Raw genomic sequence first — 7980 nt, 5'->3', positions numbered from 1 at the left:
AGCACTGTGGCATTTGGACAAGAACAAACTGGGAGGAGGGTAGAGAGAATAGTGCAACAATGAATGAATGGAAACCCAAAATCTCTGTAAATATTTATGAAAATTAATAAAATATAGAAAAAAAAGCACAAGAAAAAACAAGGTAAACTTTTAGAGCATTATTGTCTAACATGCTCTAGCCTGTCTTTTCTAAGAATGAATACTAATTTTTAAAAAATTTGTATTTTATATCGGCTTGCATACAATGTTCATATACATTGTTTCAAACTATTTTCCTTCATATTGTTTCACACAATTCTTCCCACAAGAAGAAATACTAGTGGCGAGCTCTGGTGGTCTAGTGGCAAGAAGCCGCAACTGCAGTCTCAGAGGTGCATGGTTCAAATCCACCAGATCCTCTGCTGGAAAAGGAGGAACAATCTCCTCCTGTACCAGTCACATCTGATTTTATGGTACACACAAAAAATAATGAAATAAAAGAAATTTTTAAAAACAAAAAAGAAGAAAAACTCTTATAGTTGCAAAGTTGTTTAAATAGTGCTACTTTAGTCAACTTATAAAAACAACTTGATTTTAGATTACTATTGACTTCCAATAATAAAGAGCTCTGGTGGCATAGTGTATTACATGTTGGCTGATAACTGAAAGGTTAATGGTTTGAATCCACCAGGAACTATGACAAAAAGATGGACAGTCTTGGAAATCCAGCACAGGATTGCTAATAAGTTGAAAGGGACTTGACAGCAGTGAGTACGAGTATGAGTACTGAGACGTAGTAAGCACCCTGGTGGCATGGTAGGTCAAATGCTATGCTGCTAGTTGAAAGGTCTGCAGTTCAACTCCACCAGTTACTCCAAGAGAGAGAAATGAGAGAGCTGAGACAGCTAGTCTCCTTCCATTAGATCTGGTCTCAGAACCTTGATGGAGGGTCACCTTGAGTTGGAATCAGCTCAGTGGCAGTGAGTTTGATATCCAGATTCCAAGCAGATACTACTATTAAAACAAAACTCAATGCAAATGTCACCTAACATGCCATTAGCTTTTGAAACAGAGATGAGCTGCCATGAAACCCAGTTCCCTTCAAATATATTGCTATTGTGTTCCATCAAGTTTGGAACCCAGTTTCAAAAGCAGTTAATCACATGGAAGCAGATTGCCCATCCTTGTCCCATGGAGCAGCTAGTGGATTTGAACCTCGTACCTTTAGGTTGCCAGTGCAACTCCTTACCACTCAGACCACCAGATCTCCCTTCAAATATATTATGCTATACAATTAAATGGGAGGAAACTACAGCAAGTCAGACATGGACAGTCCATAGTTCACTGAAAAATGGATTAAAACTGCAAAGGACAAACACGTATGGTAGGTAGTCTGATCACATCGCCTAGTTTACTGACTATGGAAAACCACAGGCTTTCTCTCTGAAAGCCAAATATATCATATCCAGTAAATCCCTCAACCACTAAGTAGTCCCTCAGTCTCAGCAAGAAATGTTAGTTAGAGGATGTCTGTTTTAAATATGAGAGACTTTCTATTATTTGTGCTCTATTATATTACCAAACTATATTGTCTCTATTCTGAGCAAATAATCTAAAAAGTTGCACTGCATGAACAAGAATGTGGCATCAGGACAGGAGAAGATCCATCCACCATCTACATCATGCAGATGCTACAAAAAGCCAAGAAGTCTTGACCTACTTACTGAAGAAGAACAAAGACTACAGCCTTGAACATGGACTACATCTCAACATCAAGAAAACAAAACTCCTCACCACTGCACCAACAAGAAACATCATGATCCCCAGAGGAAAGCCTGAAGTTGTTAAAGACTTCATCATACTCGGATCCACGATCCCCCTACGTGATAGCAGCAGTCAAGAGATCAAAAGATGGCAAAGGGGGTATAGCTCAGTGGTAGAGCATGCGACCGCAGATAAAGAGATCAACAGACAAGATGCATTGGGAAAAGCCACTGTCAAGGATCTCTTTAAAGTTCTAAAGTGCAACAAGGTACCTCTCATCCAAGCCATGGTCTTTTCAGTTGCTTGCTATGAATCTGAAAGTGAATAGGGATGACTTAAGAAAAACTGATGTCTTTATGTTGTGGTGTTGGACAGGAGTATTGAACATATCATCGACGATCAAAAGAACACATTTATCTTGGAAGAAGTGTAACCAGTTTGTTCCTTAGAGGCAAGAACGGTGACGCTTCATCTCACATACTTTGGGCATGTGGCGAGGAGAGGCCAGCTCTCAGAAAAAGGCACCTTGTTGGAAAAGGTCAGAGAGAGAGGAAGACGCTCAACAAGATGGGTAGCAACGGTCTCGAGAAACCCTGAGGACGGCACAGGACAGGGCAAGCCTCACAGTGTTGCTGTGAGTTGTCATCAGCTGGACGGGACAACAACAGAATCCTTGCTGATTTATTCGCAGCCTCCTTTGGGGCTCCTCCTTTTGTGACAATGGTAGCTAACTCAAATCGGCACATAACAACAGCAATAACCCTCATAGCAGTGCTGAGCCATCCACCCTCAGAGGAAAAAAGTGTGGCCACTACGATCTGTATACAGGGTTTACATTGGCTGGATGTTCAGAACTAAATCAGCAAGACCTTTCTTACTAGTCTATTTTAGTCTAAAATCTCCACTAAAAACTGCATGAGAGATTGCCCATCTTTCTCTGATGGAACAGCTGGTGGACTCGAACTGTGTGCCTTTGGGATTGCAGTGCAGCTTTTTACCACAGACCACAGAGCTCCAAGGTTTAGCATCATAGCCACACACAAGTCTCCACTGACAGAACAGTAGTTGCAATTGAGATGCACTGGCCAGAAGCCAAACCTGGATCTCCCATATGCAGGCAAGAAGTTTATAACCAAGTCACCAGAGTGCACTCCCCCTTAGAGACACTGTCAAAATCCAAATCTGTGTGTGTGTGTGTGTGTGTGTGTGTGTGTGTGTGTGTGTGTGCGCGCGCGCGCGCGCTAACGTTTAAGGGTGTGTATGGGTGTGAAAGCTCGTCACAATTTTTTAGTTCCTCCCTGATTGCACAAATTCGTTCTTGAAATGACTCTGGCTACTTCATTTTCATACCCTCAACTGAAAGTACACCCAGATTCTGACTTTAAGGGCCTTAACCCACTCAAAACATTATCCACCACGCCCATGTTCTCCACCCTCTAAATTTATGTGTCTTCAGTTCCTATTTCCTGTTCTTTTTTTTAAACACACAAAGTTTTTTGCAGGGGGCATCAAGCCACCCTGCTCCTCTCGGGGCGTGATTCTGGGTCTCCCTCCCTGTCTGACACGGCAGAGGAGGGGGCAGCTCCATTCACCTCACATGCCCACTTTCGTCTTCTGTAAGTGGTGTCCTAGCAAGTGCTTCTGTCACTCGGGTCTTCTTCTTCCAGCTTTTGCTCAGTGATCTGCCCTAGTTATTTTTTTTTCTGCATTCGCATTTTTATTTCATCTTTCTGTTACATAAACTTATTTTCCCTTTCCATTTCCAGTTTTTTTATTGGAGCCAACCAATCTTTTTTTGCGTGCATCTATTTCCTTTCCCTTCAAAGAAAAACCATCTAACTTTTTAGAACTCCTTTGCTCTTCGTGCTCTGAGTCTCTACAGGTTTCTTCGATTTTATGTGACTTTGTCTGTTTTCTTAACATTTGCTGAAATCAACGGTGAGGTCTGTGGGTGCTGACTTCGCACCAACCTTTCATACCAGAAATGCAAACCAAAGCTCCTGCCAGGACGTCAGTTCCGACTCACAGCCTGCTCCAGTACAGCCAGTGACTGTCTGCCTTTCTCCTGAGGAGCTGCCAGCAGATTTGAACCTCTGACCTTTCCTATAGCAGTGCAACACAGAATGTACTAGGTCACCAGGGCTCCCAATCTGCCAAAAGAAAAGTTGCCTTGTTTCTAGAATGGATTACCTAGGACATTCCTCTGCAGCGTCTGCAGCAGAAAACCTTGGTCAGCAAACGTTGAGAGGTGCCTGGCCGGAGGCAGCAGCCCCAGGGTGGTGGACTGTTTATCACCCGGGCTAGTCACTGAACACACACAGGGGTGCCTCAGAAGAAAGGCCTGGTGATAGAGTCCCGAAAACTCGGGCTTTGAAAACCCTGTGCAGCCCAGTTCTACAATGACACACTGGGGTCACTCAGAGTCCCAACTGGCTTGGCAGCACCTGCCTGGTCATAGGCACAGTTAGAATGTGTAAAGCAGGACAGAACTTACACGCCCTGTCATTCTGCTGAACATTGTATAATTTGACTGGAGTGTCCAGGACCCAAGTGTCTCCTCAGCCAGTTGAAAACCTGTATTGTGACTGGTTTTCCACCAGCACAGAGCCTCAGTCCATCTGCTCAATGACCACCCCCCAGCCCACCCCCCGCGGGGCCGACGACTGTGGACCTGACAAGCAGACCCAGGGACAGCCATTGCTCAAGACAGGATAAGAAAATCACTTTCGCTTTCAGAAGGGAAGCCACATAATTATACTGCATCAAGCAGAGAACCACATACAATTAAACACTTAACAAATGCCTTTGATTAGGATTTTGAAGATTCTCGGGCAGAAGGGGAGCCAGTGGAAGAGAATTCAGAAAAGAAATGGTTCCCTGGTCAGAATAATAAAGAGAAAGGTAATAATATGTTGTGCTCACTCTTGTGAAAATTGTATCACCTGTCATTTATGAGGCATGCTCTGTGCCTTGTTGTTGTTATGTGCCATCGAGTCGTTTGCGACTCATAACAACCCTATGTACAACAGCCCTAAACCCTGCTCTATCCTGTGCCAATCGCATTGCCTCTGACACACCCATCCCGATTACTCCAGTCACTGAATCAATCCACCTCATAGAGGGTCTTCCCCTCCTGCGCCGTCCCTCTACTCTACCCAGCATGATGTCCCTCTCTAAAGACATGTCTCTCCTTACAACATGTCCAAAGTATGTCAGACGAAGCCCTTGGCAGGGATCTGCCTCTCTTACAGACACAGTAAGCTAGAGATCATTACTAGATTTACTTGCATTGCTGTCACTTGCCATTGAATTGGCGCTCAGCAATCCGAACATTGCCTGGTCCTGAACCAATGCTTATGACTCCTGATCTGCTAGAATTAATCATCGCTGCCGCCACTATGAATTTTGAGAGCCTTCCAGTTTACCAGGGCTCAACTTTGAAGACTTTATCAAGGCCATATTCTACTGCAATCCGTAGAGTTATGGCTAATTTTTCCAAAGCTGATGGCAAGAATTTCTTCCTAGTCTGTCTTAGTCTAGAAGCTCCACTGAAACTTGTCCTTCCATGGGCAATCCTGCCACTCTCTGAAATACTGATGGCAGCACGGCTTCCAGCCCCACAGCAACACATGAGCCACCGCAGTCCAACACACAGAGGAAAAGGCTGTGGGTTCGTTCCTATTCACACGCGCTCACTCCCTCAGGTCAGAATAGACTTGCACACAGCTGACACTCTAGCGTGTGTTCAGGGGCTGTTAATCACACAAGGGGACATGCCATTTTTCTCTCAGGAGCAGCTGGTGGATTCAAACCGCCTGCCTTTGGATTGGCAACACAATTCCGTACCCACTAGGCCACTGAGGATGAGTAATTAGCCTTAGCTAGAATGTGGCTTTTGTTGTTGTTACTTTATTTAAAAACACACACACAATATCAACAGTGTTTTATTTTCATTTTCCCCCGTTGTTGCACATTTTCTGACCACCTCTCCTAGCCTCCCCACAATGCACCCCTTGTTCCAGATTGTTGTCATCATATAATGCCTAATCACATATCCCCTTTGGACACTTCTTCCCCTCATCTGATCTAATGCAGTGTTCCTTATCCATCTATTCTTTCTCCATCCTCTCCCCAATCTCCTCATGTCTGTCCTATTTTATCACATGGATGTTGTGCAGTATTTGTCCTTTTGTGACTGAGATATTTCACTCGGTATAATGTTCTCCAGCTTTTAAGCTCCAGAGTGCATGTGCTTGCCCACTGTAATTCACCAGAGCTGGTACATCTGGCTAGAGCCCCCTCACATCAGTACCAGGTACCACAAAATCACCTCCACCTCCCCTGTGGGTCACAGTAGAATGGCACATCACAGGGTTTTCAATGTCTGGCTTGTCAGGAGCATCTCAACGTCCCTCTCACACCATCAGCTTTTCCATTAGAAGCTGAGTGCCCCTGCAAGATGCCAGAGCTTTCTCCTTGGGAAGCTGGAGTGTTTCTTTCCGCCCTTTCACTCTCTGTCCCCAGCCCATTCCTGCTCCCAAGCAGAGTGCCTTCTGTGTCTCTGACAGCCTGCTCCGGCTTCAACCCTGCATGCCAGGTCTCCACACACGCCCTTCCACTTCTAATGCACCTCCTCCTTGCCCTTGCTGGGTCCCCTCACAGAGAAAAGTCACCAGGTATGTCATCAAGAGCTCTTCCCAGCTGCGAGGTCTCCGTGAGAATCCAGCTCTCCGAGATGCTTTTACTAAGAGTCAGAGTCATACCTAGGACATGGAGAAGAGAGGCCAGCGGGCCGCACACCTCGCTGCCACCAGCTGGTGGGTAACCAGGGGAACGTGGAAATGGCAGCTAGATAAATAGTTACTACCATCAAGTTGGCTCCAATTCATGGAACCTTCATGTAAAAAAGAAGGGAAGGTTCCTGGCCACATATCTTGCTGGTGATTACCTGCACATTTTTTTTAAATGTTAAACATTTTTATTATAAAAGTGACATAAATAAGGTAAAGAAAAACTAAAATATAGAGAAGGCAAAGTCATTCGTTTACTGCTTTGCCATTATATTATAACTACCCTCAGCAGCGTCATTTACTTAATCATCATTTTATTTTATACACACATACGACTTTTGCATCTTAATTTTTTATTTAACATAAAAATTGTTCATTGGTTTATTATTCTTTAATTGCACATTGTAAGTACAACATTGCAACTCATCACACAGAGAAAAGACCCCCAGCCCCTCAGTGACCGTCTATGTCACCCTCCTTGACGCCCCCGCACTTCAGCCACCGATCTCTCCTAACACCATGTCCAAAAAAAAGAGAGTCCAACCAACACTATTCTGTTGTGATCCAAAACCTAACAGATATGAAAATTTCACATATAGCCAAATCTGTGCACTCAATGGCACCAAATCCAGGCCAGGACCTGCCTCGACTTCACCACAAATCTAGAACCAACACAACTGGCAATTGGCTTCTAGATCCCACAACTGACAAGTTTCCTGTACAGACTCGATCTAATAATTTCATTTGCCTCCAAACAGCTCTTTTTTCTATTTTATTATTTTTTGTGTGTACCTTCAAATGGAATCTGACTGGTACAGGAGGAGATTGCCCCTCCTTCTCCAGCAGCGCATTTGGTGGATTTGAACCCCCTACCTCTGGGATTGCAGTGCAGCTTCTTGCCACTAGGCCACCAGAGCTCCCTTTCCAAATAGCTCTTCATCAATTACAAGTGTGCTGAATAGCCCTAGGATGCCAAAAGACCAGATAGGTCTTGTAGAAGGCACAGCCAGAGTGCTTCTTGGAGGCAAAAATGACAAAGCTTCATCTCACATCCTTTGGGCGTGTTGCTAGGAGAGGCTATTCCTTGGACAGGAGCATCCTGTTTGGAAAGATGGAGGGTCAGCAAAAGAGAGGAAGACCCTCAACAAGATGGATGGACACAGTGACTGCAGTAGTGGACTGAAGCATGCCAGAGAGGGTGAGGATGGCGCAGGACAGGACAGGGTTCATACTTCTTCATCATAGGGTCACTGTGGGTCACACTTAACTCAAAGGCACCTAACAACAACCACCACCACCAAGTAACAGCTTTGTATTTCCCACAAGTACTGAGGACACTTCCCAGAGGGCCATTGTATTTCTGGATCCTCCCTGTCAAGGAACAAGAAACATTCTGCAACACGCTTACACACACACACACACACACACACACACACACACACACACA

Source organism: Elephantulus edwardii, unplaced genomic scaffold (genome assembly GCF_000299155.1).
Source record: "Elephantulus edwardii isolate Elephantulus edwardi_28Jun2011 unplaced genomic scaffold, EleEdw1.0 scaffold00004, whole genome shotgun sequence".
Lineage (NCBI taxonomy): Eukaryota > Metazoa > Chordata > Mammalia > Macroscelidea > Macroscelididae > Elephantulus > Elephantulus edwardii.
This window is presented reverse-complemented; position numbering follows the sequence as displayed.